This window comes from Camellia sinensis, chromosome 1, assembly GCF_055761805.1.
Source record: "Camellia sinensis isolate YWXY chromosome 1, ASM5576180v1, whole genome shotgun sequence".
NCBI lineage: Eukaryota > Viridiplantae > Streptophyta > Magnoliopsida > Ericales > Theaceae > Camellia > Camellia sinensis.
Window position 1 is genome coordinate 145078392 of NC_138961.1, and position 15632 is coordinate 145094023.

A 15632-nucleotide genomic window follows, 5' to 3' on the forward strand; every position below is an offset into this window, starting at 1 on the left:
GTTTGTTACTTTGTGTGCATATATATTTTTTCTAATATTTTTCAATTCAACTACACATCTTTTCATTTTCTCCATTTTTATGATCCTAATATTATTTCCTACTTTGTATGTATTTTTCCAATGTCTATTACTTTTATGTGTGTATATTTTTTTCCTAATATTTTTCAATTCATTTACGCATTTTTTCATCATCTTCATTGTTACATTTTGCATGATTTGGCCTTGCTTTTTTAAAAAAAAAAAAAAAATTGTGAATTGCGTTTGTTCTTCAATTTAATCAGATTTGACACTCATCAAATCTCGAATTTAACTTATTTTTTTTATTTTATCTCATATCTATCACACCATCACACCCATTAATAGTTTCAGGTAAACTCTCGAAATCAAAAAGATCAGCTATGCTTTAATCTCACATTTGCCCCCTTCAAGCTCTCTCAATCATCTACAACCAATATACATCCAGTTAAATACACACACAAAAAACAACTTCAAAACCTTAAACACAATTTCTCAGTTTTAAAATTTTTAAAAATAAAAAATATATTTGGCTTAAAATGATAGGTACATCTAACAATATTTAATTTTAAAATTTTAAAATGTTTAAATTCTATCTAAACATACCTAATTTAAATTTTTGAATTTTTTTTAATAATATTAAAAAAAATGGTTCAAATCTATTAGTGTATTATCTAAATTTTGAATTAACCCACATGGCATAATCTTACTGGATTTAACATTTAAATTTTAAAATTAACTAAAATGTCTAATTATATGATTAGAGGAATTCTAATACTTTATTTTTCATTTTTCATTTTTTTTTAATTTTTGCAAAATTTAATGCTAAGTGTTGATTTTCATTGACTATCCATGATTTTATCCAAAAAAATTTTTGTAGGCTATAATGATAACAATTGACTACCATCAATTTTAAAATTTTCTATCAATGTTTTTTTTTTTTTTTTTTTTTTGAAAAAATCATCATCAAGCATGCAATTTAAAAATTAAATATATTTTATTCTATTACAACTTTATTAAAAAAGTAAATTTATTTTGCTACTATTCAATAAAATATATATGCCTTTATTTTGATATAACAAACAAAATTAAATTATCTTTTACTCATACATAATCTCTCATAAATATTTTATCTTTTTAAAATTTTGATTATCAACAACCGAATTCCTACATTTCTCTCTTCTTTTTTTTGTAGGATGTTTATTTTACTTTATCTTTACTTTTCAAATTAGATTTGATATCTATCTTTTTACCTATGTATACATCTATACTATATATATAAGCAAATATAGTGTGTTCTCTAAAATTTTTTAAGTCTTTATACTCAATTCTTAAGCAGAGTTAAGATTCTATTTCCTACATATTGCTCTTTCAAAGTTATGTTTTTAATTTTTCATCTTTATTTTTCTCCAATAAGAAATATTTTTTTTCTCTTACTATTGTTTTTATTTTAAATTTTTAACTTTTAAAATCTTTTTATTATCGAAAACTCCTTTTCTCTTTTTATTGATTTTTTATTTATCTTATTCTTCTCCAATATTTTCATTTTTCTTTATTTCTTATTTCTTCCTTTTTAATTTTTTTTTTTGGTATCCCCAATCCTATCATTATCTTCAACTTTATTTTTATTATATTTTTCGTATGATCCTTTTTTTTTAATTTATTTTAATCTCTAATCTAATAATTATCTTCAAATTCATTTCTATCTTATTTTTCAAATGCTTCACACTTTAGCTACATATTTTAACATGCCATCGAGTTTTTTTAGTGTTTGCATATTGGGTATAAAGTTTTGTTCAAACTCTACGTTTAAGATTCGAGTTACATTCAACCATCGACAACGTTATAATTGGTTAGACAATTGTAGGATTTTAGGATTTTGATGAATTTTATTCTCTTTGTATACCTATATGTATATGTAGTGGGGGCATTTTTTTTTTTGTTTTCTTTAAAGGGGCCTTTGAACATTTTTACATTATTTGTAGTAGTATTCATTTTTACATATTTATATTAGTTGTAATGGTATCCACTTTTACATTATTTGTTTTTAAAGCTAGAATAATGTTCAATAGAAATATAGTTCATGCTGCTAAATGACGTACTTGGACTAAGATAATTTTATAATCAATGTTTCAAATGACAAATTGATGAAAAAAATGAATGTATAAACTTAGGTATTAGATAGTTATCATATTCAAAATATTTTAAATTTATAAGAATTTCATATTTTATAATACAAAAATGAGTATAATAAATTATTTAATTTATACATTCTCGATTTTCGTGCATAGCACAGGTTACCGTTAGTATTAATAATATAAATGTAATTTTTCATTTAAAAAAAAAATTAGAAAGATTAGCAATACTTTGTGTTGTTTTGAAAATTGACTACTTTGATTAATTTTTTTAATTTTTTACAAAATGACATAAAAAATAATAATTTATAATAATTTTGTTTTAAAATTTTTTTAACTATTTTAATGAGTTGACAAACCAAGGTTTTCTCTAGCACGAGTCCATAGTAAATTGAATTATGATTAAAGAAAGTTCATAGTTGACGTCTCTTATTTATTAAAATTAGAGAGATACAAGATTCACTTTATTTATTATTTTTTTGGGGAGACTATTTTTGCCCGGAGCAACTTCCTTCAAGATTCCATCATTTTCATACTTTTTAAAACTTCACTTCGTGAGTCCCTCACGATGGTAATTTGAATTGTTATAGGCTTCGAAGGAAAGAATATATCTATCTACTACTATTATATAAATGTGAAAAGATTGTCAAGTTTTTTTTGTTTTTTTTTTTTAATTTTAATTTTACCTTATCAAATCTACTATATTTTTTAAAAGTCATGAAATGTCCTATATAAACTAATTATTTTTTTTTTTAGTTTTATTTTGGAACGATATATCTACTTTTAAGAGTCCTATATAAATATAAACAAACAGTCTCCCTTTTTATTTAAAAAAAAAAAGCCGTCTCCCTATTTTTTGCATTGATGATTGAAGGACAAAAAATAATTACTCTTTCTTATTTCTTGTGTTTGCTTCTATACTGAAATACATAATATTTACAATTGTCTATCATGAATCAAATTACTGTGAATAATTTTGGTTGAATCTTAAAATTATATGCTTTCATTTGAATCTAGACAGAGGAAAGTGCATGTGTTTTTACAACAGAGATTTGTGTTTTATCTCAAAAATTTGGTGGTTATCTTCATGCACTTTCTTTTGCTTTTTTTTTTATATATATATTTTATCAGTTTTCTGATTAAAGATACTAAAATTTCTTTATATTTTATATTTAAATTACTTTTACGTAAAAATCTAATATCTAATAATCTAAATAGAATTAAAAATTAAAATATTGGTAAAACAATTTATAAATTCAAACATGTACTGTTTTTTTATTATTATATATTTTGTTGTTGTTGTTGTTATTATTATTATTGTTTAAGATTAATAATTTTTTCCAAAAATAATACACAACAAATTATTTTAGTGTATTTAAATTAAGTGAATCTAAATCAAAAAATAAAATTTAAAAATTAAAAGTATTAAATTAAGTGAATCTAAAAAGAAAACAAAAGGGTTATTAAAAAAAATAGTGTCAAAAATAAAATATATGAAAACCAAAAAATTCAAAATAAAAGTTTGAATAAACAAACCAAACCAAACTCTATAAACTTCTATTTTAAAAAAAAAAATCTTTCTTTACTAATCTCTAATTTTACACAAATTATTTACAAATTCCTTTTAATTTTTATGTAAATTTAATAATCTAGTTAAAAAATGGTGCATACACACAAAAATATAACACTAAACATCTACACTATGACCAACTATTTAATTATGAATAATTAACTTCTCATTGTTACCTATATTATATTATTACAAAAGATTTCACATATTACTTTTATGATATCTTATATATATCAATATCTACATATACAAATATATGTAAAAAAAAATATAAATGCAAATTTATATATGTTGCCGTATTCATATTGTGTGAGTGATTTTGTAACCACACTACCCGCTTAGTAACCAGCTGGAGAACACTGGCAGAATAGATGACACCTGGCTGACCTGCAACAGAAAGAGAAGATTCCGGCGGTGGTTCGTCCACCCGGGGGCACTCCGACGATCAAGTCAGTATATCTCTCAAAGATAAATCAAGTGTTAAACTCACAAGCTTGGGTATCAAAAGCATACCTTAGACCCATGGGGGTGCCTCTCTTTTATAGCCAACATAAACCTAGTCCCAATAGAAGCCTAACTTATATGGACTCAGGATTACTGCTAATCTTGGACTCCCAGTATGATTAGGATAAACTCTCTAAGAGTCTTATCTTAATACAAACTGAAGTCTTCTCTCATTCTAACTACCAAGAAAATGTTGAATAAACATTTTGACATGAAGGACATGGGCATTGCTGATGTAATTCTTGGTATGAAAATTACCAAAACATCAGAAGGATATGCTTTGTCACAATCTCATTACATTGAGAAAATACTTGACAAATTCAGCAAAAATGATGATCATCTTGCTAGAACTCCTGTAGATGTTAATTTGTATCTTTCTAAAAATGTACAGGAAAGTATTTCTCAATTAGAGTATGTCCAAATTATTGGAAGCTTAATGTACTTGATGAACTGCACCCGCCCAGATATAGTTTATGCAGTAAGTAAATTAAGTAAATATACGAGTAATCCGGGAGTAGAACATTGGAAAGCAATGATAAGGGTTCTAAGATATCTCCGATTTACTCGTAACATTGGGCTTAACTATACTAGATATCCAGCAGTACTTGAAGGATACTGTGATGCAAATTGGATATCGGATACTAGAGACTCGAAGTCCACCAGTGGGTATGTCTTTACTCTTGGTGGGGCGGCTGTATCTTGGAAATCTTCCAAACAGACTTGTATTGCTAGGTCTACTATGGAATCTGAATTCATAGCTTTAGACAAAGCAGGGGAAGAGGCAGAATGGCTTCGCCACTTCCTTGAAGATATTCCAATATGGCCAAAACCGGTGCCTGCTATATGCATACATTGTGATAGTCAATCAGCAATTGGTAGAGCACAGAGTCATATGTATAACGGTAAGTCACGACACATTCGTCGTCGATATAACACCGTACTACAACTACTCTCTAATGGAATTATTTCCATAGAATATGTTAAGTCTAAAGACAACATAGCGGATCCACTAACCAAAGGGTTAGCAAGAGAGTTAGTTGAGAATTCATCGAGGGGAATGAGACTAAAGCCTATTAAATAAGAGTTACCACAACGGCAACCCAACCTAGTTGACTGGAGATCCTAAGATCTAGGTTCAAAGGGACAACCGAGTTGTGATTGACTCAGAAGGATCACTGTGGTGTCCAACTCCTACCCATTTTTATGATAAAATAAGTGATGTCTGTAGCGTTTGAGGTTAAGTAAAATTTTAATGATTCTTATATCTAGGTAAACTTAGTGGAGTATGGCAGGATACTTTTCATAAGAATCACCTATGTGAGTGTGAACTGGGCCGGTTCTATAAGATTTGTGAAGGGCTACAAGTCTTTAGAGCACTCATGAAGACCAGGTTGTTCAGGGCCAAAATGAACACAATAGTGAGAACTAAACTGTGTCTTGGGATAATCTGTGTGAGTTCTATTGTCTTGGTTTACACAAACGGCTGAACAGTTCAAGGCATCATGTTCACTGGTTAGCTAGTAAATCCGATAGTGTCTCACAAGGGAAGGTTTAAAGCCAAAAGCTACCTATCCTTTGCAGAATATTTCCAATTTCTGTACTCTCTGTATTTACATCATGTTGTTGCATTTTCTCTCTATCAATTTCATTCATGTAGGGGATTGTTAGAAAATTTATAAAGAGATAGTTGTGAATTGAAATAGACTCCATTTTGAATGAAAGGGTGTAACCTTTCATGGTGTCTTTTTGTTTTAAATGAATGGTCTCTATTTTGAATGAAATGGTGCAAACCTTTCATGGTGTCTCTTTATTTAAAGGAAGGGGTATGTCCCTTCTTCATACCTTTTCTATTCAATTTGAATAGGTGCCAACAAAACCTATATAAAGGCAGCCCCATTCTAATTTTGAGGATCCCGAAAAATTCATTTTCCTTGCCTTCATTTTGCTCTCTTGCGTCATTTATTCTTCATATTATTTTAGGGTAATCAAAGAGAGTATAGATCGCAGGTTTGGTTCGCTGAACAAATTTATTTGAAGTGCTTCTATAAATTTGTGAAGATCATTGTATCCTGGGAGATAGATGCCATTCAACCGTAAGCACCGTAGCGGGGTGAATCTGTCTTAAGGACAGAGTGTCACACACTCGACTTGGTCTTAATTTTAATTCGGTTCGATAAATAAATCTGGTATGTTATTTATTTATTTTGTTTGAATTTATTTCTAGTTATTTTATTTTACACAGAAGATTGTTCCAACAGGACTCTTGCCCCTCATCCGCTTATCTCGGATTCCGATATCTTCGGAGGTAATCTCGGCCTATCCGAGATGACCTCGGCATAACAACCAGAACACGTGGCACCTCGGTTGACACATCGGCGTCACCTTGGCCACGTGTTGGTACTCAGAAAATATATCCCCACACATATATTGTTAATCTGTAATGCTATATTACTATCGGATACTTTAATTTTCCAACATGTATTGCTTTAGCAATATAGTTCTATCTATTGGGAAAAAATTGAGGAATTGTATATTGTTCTCTTATCAATTTGTGTTCAATACATATATACATACATCTCATACAAACAAGTGTTCACAACAAACACTTTCAATAACAAACCAAGATTTTACAAAACACCTCCATCACGATAATAATTGTATTTTTTTTCTCTCACAGAAAAAATCGCATTATTAACAAAAAATGGATTTTGAAATTTATAACAATATGACATCGCCACAAACTCTTACTCATCAAAATATTTTTATTACAATGTGTTATAATGGTGAGTAATAAGAAAAACAAGAACATGGTGAAACAAAAACTACAGAAGATTTATTGCACCATGCTCTCTAAGCAAAGTTAGATAGGAATTGTTCTATTTGTTGTAAAGTTGAAGAAAAAATCTTATGTACACATTTTAGTGAAATTATAAGAAAAAAATCAAATGATACCCAAATATTATCGTAGCAGCTCAATAATACAGAAAGTAAATACATCAAATAAAAAGTTTGGATCAACTTTTGTTATATGCTAATTACTTACAGATGCAATAATAAATTATGTAACTTGGTAATTTCATGAAAATGACTCTGTAAATACTTATAAGTATGGATCTATAAATATCGTGAAAATAATTATTGAAATTCTTATATCGATCGAAATATTAAGTTACAATATTATTCTATTTTCTTAAAAAAATTATTCCACATTTTATACATAAATAAAAATATACTAATGATTAATGTTATATTTTTTTATCATGCAAGATATTCATTGCATAGGAAACCAGACTCAACAACTCTTGATCTATAGAAATATATTACATATTAATATTAATGCATTCTTATACCAATAGTATAGAAATAATATGCAATAATGTGTTCAATAAATTTGTATTGTGAGATGAACTATTAAACAAAAGTATGTACTTGTGTACTTAATTTCATATTTTCAATTGTATTATAGGTACAAATTATGAAAAACTGAAGTGAAAAGTTGATAGAAAAAAATTGTATAATACTATATATGTCACGACCCGCTCCCCGTATCAAAGGGTTAAGTATCGTGATGGCCAGTAACTGAGGTTACCTACGGCCAATTCATAAACAAATCAAATAATGCAAGCGGAAGTAATATTTAAATAAGGGTACCAAAATAATCATTGGAGCTTCTATTTTTATTACAAAATATATTGACCAAAAAGGCCAAGATTTACATAGAAAAATATCATAAAAGTGTTGTGTGTGTCTATTCCCCAGCCCCGCATCTAAGACTTTCCAAAAGGTATTTCTGAATTACATTATTTTCTAAAAATTGGTAAACAACTATAAGCACATGACAGAGTGAGAAATATTATACCAAGAGTATAAGGGATACGAAATAACCATGGATAATTAGTTAGGCCAAAACATTTACATAACCCAATTTGGTAAGTAAATCATTAGTAAGCAAATCATTTAAGTAGCAGAAACTGAAATACAGATATTATGTAAGTAAATGACAATAACCACGGTACAAAACAAAATAGAATAGAGGTCACTGAAGTGACAGTCAGAACAGAGGTACGAATTCAAGAGGTGGCTCGTACGGATTCTAGAGGTGGCTCTCACAATAATGTAGCACTTAACTTCGCACAGCACTTTGGTCCGCACAGAACAGAGGTACGGATTCAAGAGGTGGCTCCCACGATAGTGTAGCACTTAGCTCCGCACAGCACTTTGGTCCGCACAGAACAGTGTGAGACTTTTGTGGTGGTACTTACAAACCATAATTTTTAAGGTCATAGCCAAATATTCTTTAAAATATAAACAAACATATCCATGAGTTTCCTTTTAAGCAAATATGGCTCAGAAATAAAACCATGTAACTGAAACCTTTGTAAAACATAACTTTTATTAATATACTAATTAAACATAATTTGTGTAAAACAGATTTTGGTAAGTCAAAATATACGTAAAATACATTTTGGTGACTCAAGGTATAATATAACTCACCTTAACTTTTATTAATAAACTAATAAAACATAATTTCTATAAAATAGATTTTGGTAAGTCAAAACATAAGTAAGATACATTTTAATAACACAAGGTATAATATAACCCACCTTAACTTTAATACCTTATTCTTTCTTTTCACTACCAATGACCCTTTTAACTTCTATAATTTTTTTCCTTCTTCCTCTCTTTCTTTATTTCCTTTCTGTTTTTTTCTTTCCTTTCTTCTTTCTTTCTTTCACGCAGGATGATCAAGCCACTGCCGGTCAACACGTGGCAACTCCAAGATTCACTCATTAACTCACTAACATTTATACTTATCGTAATATATATTTAAGATAATTACATTTTGGCTTAATATTTTAATATAATTATATAAATAAATTAATTTCTAATTAAATTATATTTTATCATATATCAACAGTAAATTAATTATTTATTTATATTTTGACCCCTAAAATTATATTATTTTATAAAATTACGCATAATAATATATAATAAATTATATATTTTCCGAACTGAGATTAAATAATATTAGTATAAATTCCACAGAATAATTAAAAATCTCGGTTATTACAATTTTTCCTCCTTTTAAAATTTCATCTTCGAAATTTGTCATATGTAAACTATCCGTTGCGCACTTTGATAAATATATATTAGATGATTAGTCTAATAGAAAATAGTACCTCAAAAAAAACTTTACCAAAAATAACTAACTGTCTAGTTGTCAAAAATTGTTTTGGGCCAAAATGAGAAACAATCAATGGCTTTAAAAACTTTTCATTCTTTTTATCCGTGAACTTTCCACTGAGGAAAAATAGTTTCAAAATTAATATCTTTATAATTTGAACTCACTTTTAAAAAGTCAAAATAATTTTTTTTTTGAACACTGAACTGAAAATTATTTGTATTTAATTATATTATAATTTTTGGTGGGTGCTTGAGCCCGACAACCTTTGTTTATTTTCCTTCTTTTGCTATAACAAATATAAATTATTTCTAATATCTTTTACCAATTATGCACGAAAAAAAAATTAATATATATATATATATATATACTCATATAAAATTATAATATAATTAAATCGACTAACAAAATATAATATTTAGGTACTAATTACCCGCTATCCTCCTTAAATGTGTGTGTGTCCTATGCTCCAATGATGATTTATTTATTTTTTTTATAAACCATTGCTCTGATACCATTTGTCACGACCCGCTCCCCGTACCCAAGGGTTAAGCATCGTAATGGCCAGTAACTGAGGTTACCTACGACCAATTCATAAACAAATCAAATAACGCGAGCGGAAGTAATATTTAAATAAGGGTACCAAAATAATCATTGGAACTTCTATTTTTTTTACAATATATATTGACCAAAAAGGCCGAGATTTACATAGAAAAATATCATAAAAGTGTTGTGTGTGTCTATTCCGCAGCCCCACATCTAAGATTTTTCAAAAGCTATTTCTGAATTGCATTATTTTCTGAACATTAGTAAACAATTATAAGCATATGGCAGAGTGAGAAATATTATACCAAGAGTATAAGGGACACAAAATAACCATGGATAGTTAGTTAGGCCAAAACATTTACATAAACTAATTTGGTAAGTAAATCATTGGTAAGCAAATCATTTAAGTAGCAGAAACTAAAATACAGATATTATGTAAGTAAATGACCATAATCACGGTACAGAACAGAATAGAACAGAGGTCACTAAAGTGACAGTCAGAACAGAGTTACGGATTCAAGAGGTAGCTCGCACAGATTCTAGAGGTGACTCCCACGATAGTATAGCACTTAGCTCCGCACAACACTTTGGTCCGCACAGAACAGAGGTACGGATTTAAGAGGTGGCTCGTACGGATTCTAGAGATGGCTCCCACGATAGTATAGCACTTAGCTCCACACAACACTTTGGTCGGCACAGAACAGAGGTCAATGGATCAGAGGGCCACAAAGTAACCAAACAGAGGTCAATGGTTATTTAAGTCTCCCAAGGTGTGAGACTCCCGTGATGGTACTTACAAAACATAATTGTTTATAAGGTCATAGTCAAATATATACTAAAATCTAAATAAACATATCCATGAGTTTCATTTTAAACAAATAGAGTTCAGAAAATAACCCACGTAATTGAAATATTAATATAATTTATAAAACATAACTTGTATAAAATAAATTATGGTAAATCAAAACATACGTAAAATATATTATGATGACTCAAAGTATAATATAACTCACTTTAACTTTAATATCTTATTCTTTCTTTTCACTACCAAGACCCTTTTAGCTTCTACTATGTTTTTCCTTCTTTCTCTCTTTCTTTCTTTTCTTCTTTCTTTCTTTCACGCAGATTAAGCCACAACCGGTCAACACGTGGCAACTCCAAGATTCACTCATTAACTCACTAAGATTTACACTTATCATAATATATATCTAAGATAATTACGTTTTGACCTAATATTTTAATATAATTATATAAATTAATTAATTTCAAATTAAATTACACTTTAGCATATACCAACAGTAAATTACTTTTTATATATATTTTGACTCTTAAAATTATATTGTTTTACAAAATTACGCATTATAATATATAATAAATTATATATTTTCCGAACTGAGATTAAATAATATTAGTATAAATTCTACAGAATAATTAAAAATATGAGTTGTTACAATATATTTAAAGGACCTACTTATTGTTTATTATTTAAGATAAGATTGTAATCTCAACAATCTAACTATAAATTTATATTTATATTTATAAAATTTCTCATTTATCACTTAATTGTTCAACCGAGTATGTATTCATTTATTGCTTAGTTGTATTTTGGATAAAAATCAATTTACTCATACAAGTCTCCATATTTCGTATACATATCATATACAAATTTAAGAGATGCATAATTACAGTACTAACAGTTGATGAAAAATCATATGCCACGTGCAATGCACATGGCCAACCGCTAGTATGTAAAAATTAGTTTGATCGAATATCAATAAACACATTAACTAATCGTACTTTGTTTTATGAAATCATGGTAAATATGATTTTGAACTAAAATCGTCTATTTTATAAAACAAAATATAGTAAGTTAGTAACTGATCAAACTAATTTTTTTTGCATATATGTTCTTCTCTTTTGATCAAACAGCTTGGATCACTGTCATGGGTCCCATAGAAACCCTACAAAGTGAAATTTTGAGGGGTATGGAGAGGATAAAGTCTTGAGGGAAGTTACTCTCATTTTTTCCACCACCAACCTCTTCTCTGGTGGCTTTTCACTCCAAGTTACAATAGGGTGTTTCTATTTACACACCACTAATACTTTCAATAAACACCAATAATAGATTAAATTTATATTCTAATAATATCCTCCAATGACATGACCATTAAAAATAACACGAGGTGTACTCTATCCATTCAAAAAAATTATATTTATGCGTGGGAAATTTTCCGACCACACTGCCAACTCAGTAATTCAGCTGGAGAGTACTGGCAGAATAGATGACACCTGACTGACCTGCAACAGAAATATAAGAATCCCGCGGTGGTTCGTCCACCCTGGGGCACTCCGACGATCAAGTTAGTATATCTCTCAAAGATAATCAATTATTCAACTCACAAGCTTGAGCCTAAAAAGCATACCTTAGACCCATGGGGGTGCCTCTCTTTTATAGCCAACATAAACCTAGTCCCAATAGAAGCCTAACTTCTATGGACTCAGGATTACTGTTAATCTTGGACTCCTAGTAAGATTAGGATAAACTCTCTAAGAGTCTTATCTTAATACAAACTGAAGTCTTCTCTCATTCTAGGACTTTTGTCCCTTATCCACTTATCTCGGATTCCGATATCTTCGGAGATAACCTCGGCCTTGCCGAGATCACCTTGGCGTCACGACCAGGACACGTAGCATCTCGGCTGACACGTCGGCGTCACCTTGCCACGTGTTGGTATTGAGAAAATATATCCCCACAACTGCCCCCTAGGTTTCTATTACCTCGGCATTCTGAGGTGATGGAACCTACACTGTTCGTTCATTTGTGCCCCTCTGTCCGAGATCAAACTCGCCGACCTCAAAGTTCCCTGGACCTTACTGTCCACTTGTGTCAAGTATCAAGATTCATGCCTTTCAGGCTACTTGAGATCGCACCTTCTAGCCGAGGTTTATGGTTCTATCAATTCGTAAACTCCAGAAGCTTTGCAACTGCGTATGAGCTACCATGCATACGCTCCTCAACCGTTTTGTTCATACATTCATCCCTTACTTGCTTGTACGCGCTTATCAGGTTTGCGTCGTTTCTGCGTACGCTGCCTGACAGGTACGTCACCCAAGGTACAATTCCTTTGTCGCCTTTTTTGAGTTTTCAACAAAGCTTTCTCTCGTTCCCTTTGTCTTCTCATTTTGCATTCATTCATGTGCTTTCTATGCTAAAACTTTCTCTTTTCAAAAAAATATCCCTAATCCTTTATTGATCTCTTTTCAAGCTTTCTGCAACTGCTCCGTTCACACTCTCCGGTGGGTTCTCGATTTCCAGTCATCTATTTGACTCCGGCGATTTTCATATCGGCGTTCATTTCACTTTGTAGGTTCATAAACTCTTTACTTGCTATTAAGCTCAATCTTTCATAACTCTTCTGAATCTGTTTACTTGCCATTTGTTGCCTTCTATTTTCGTCTGTCTTCAAGTTTTGAATTGTTTGAATGCCTGGCACTGTTCTTGTCATATCCGCTTTCTGTTGCTAGCATCGTGTCTGGGTCATTACTTTCTTGTTCTTCACATACTTACTTAGTGCCTGTGTACTTGGCTTTATTCTTGAACTTTGTCGTCTTCTTGACTATTTTTCTCTTATTTCATTCAATCCTCTGGTTTTTTCTCTTTTTAACTCTTTTGCTTAAATCCGTCATTGTTCCAAGCTTTCAAGCTTCTGCAACTGTCTTCGTTCCTCTCCTCCGGTGAAGCTTACGTCATTCTGTCATTGTCGTCAGATTTCGGCAATTCTCATTCCGACTTCCCTCTTTCTGGTAAGCCACTATTCCTACTGATTTTATTTTTTGTTGCTTTCCAAGAAGCTCTGCTTCATTGTTAATTACCATTGCTGTTTCACCCGTTGTTTCCAAATCATCTTCTTGAATACACACTGTTCATACATCTGTTGATTTCTGCCACTGTTCTTGGCTTGACACACTTGTGCAATCTTTTTGTCTTGATTTCCTGATAGCTTCATCACCATTCTTGATTTCGAATTACATTCTTGTTTCTGTTTTCTGTGTCTTTTTCAAGATTCTTGCTTTCAATCCTTGCCTTCAAACTCTGAGGTGCCAATCGCCGAGAAGAGCCTTGATCAAACTCTTCGGGAGATCGATGCTGAGCTCGAGGTCGAGAAGGCTGCTAAGAAGTCTTCCCAACTGTCTTCTATATCTTGCCATTGATGCCGAATAGTTTTGTTTCCTTCTTTTACTCATTGTACCTTGTACTTTGTCCGTCTTTGTATGCTTTTAATCCGGCTGACGTGCCATTTTTGTAGTCTGAATAATTTATTTTTCAATATTCAGGCCGAAGTGCCTTCTTTCTTCTTTAAATGCGTTTCTCTGATTTCTTCTTTGAATGTATGTCTTCTTTTTTCTGCTCTTGTATGATTCTATATTTAGAATAATTTGCATGCCTTCAAAGTACACATTGACTGTGTAATCTCTTCGGGTAAAATACCTCTGTCACAACTTCTAATCTTGCTCATATCGGCCTTGTCCTAACACTTGAAAATATTGTAACAAATATTTTCACAAGTGTTGCTTAGGACATATCACTTTCTCAATGTCTTCTATCAAAACTTCAGTTTTCCATATTTCAAGTTTTGGCAACCTGGTAGTCTCGGCAAGTACGCAGATATTACTTGAACTTGACTTTAATTTGTAAATTTTTCTCAAAAATTTCAACAAGTGTTTAACCATTATCCTTTATCATAACTTCGGCTTAACTTCAGCTTGTAAATTTTTCTCAAAATTTCAACAAGTGTTAAACCATCTTCCTTTATCATAGCCTCGGTTTAATTATAACTTGTAAATTCACACAGAATTTCAACAAGTATTTAAACCAATCTTCTTTCGATACGACCTCGGTTTAACTTCAACTTGTAAATTCACACAGAATTTCAACAATTGTTAAATATCACATCGGTTTAACTTCAACTTGTAAATTCACACAAAATTTCAACAAGTGTTAAGTATCACATCGGTTTAACTTCAACTTGTAAATTTACACAGAATTTCAACAAGTGTTTAAATATCACATCGGTTTAACTTCAACTTGTAAATTCACACAGAATTTCAACAAGCGTTAAATATCACATCGGTTTAACTTCAACTTGTAAATTCACACAGAATTTCAATAAGTGGTAAACATCATCTTGGTTTAACCAACTTGTAAATTGCTACAAATTTCAACAAGTGGTAAACATCATATCGGTTTAACCAACTTATAAATTGCTACAAATTTCAACAAGTGGTAAACATCATATTAGTTTGCTACAAATTTCAACAAGTGGTAAACATCATATCGGTTTAACCAACTTGTAAATTGCTACAAATTTCAACAAGCGGTAAACATTATCTCGGTTTAACCAACCTGTAAATTGCTACAAATTTCAACAAGTGGTAAACATCATATCGGTTTAACCAACTTGTAAATTGCTACAAATTTCAACAAGCGTTAAGCATTACTTCGGTTTAACTTCAACTTGTAAATTGCTACAAATTTCAACAAGTGAAGATAAACAATTATCTCGGCTTAACTTCAACTTGTAAATTGCTACAAATTTCAACAAGTGGTAAACATATTCTTCTTCTCTTTGCCCCCTGCATGGCTTCCACACACTCCTTTGCGAACCTTATAAAAGGTCTT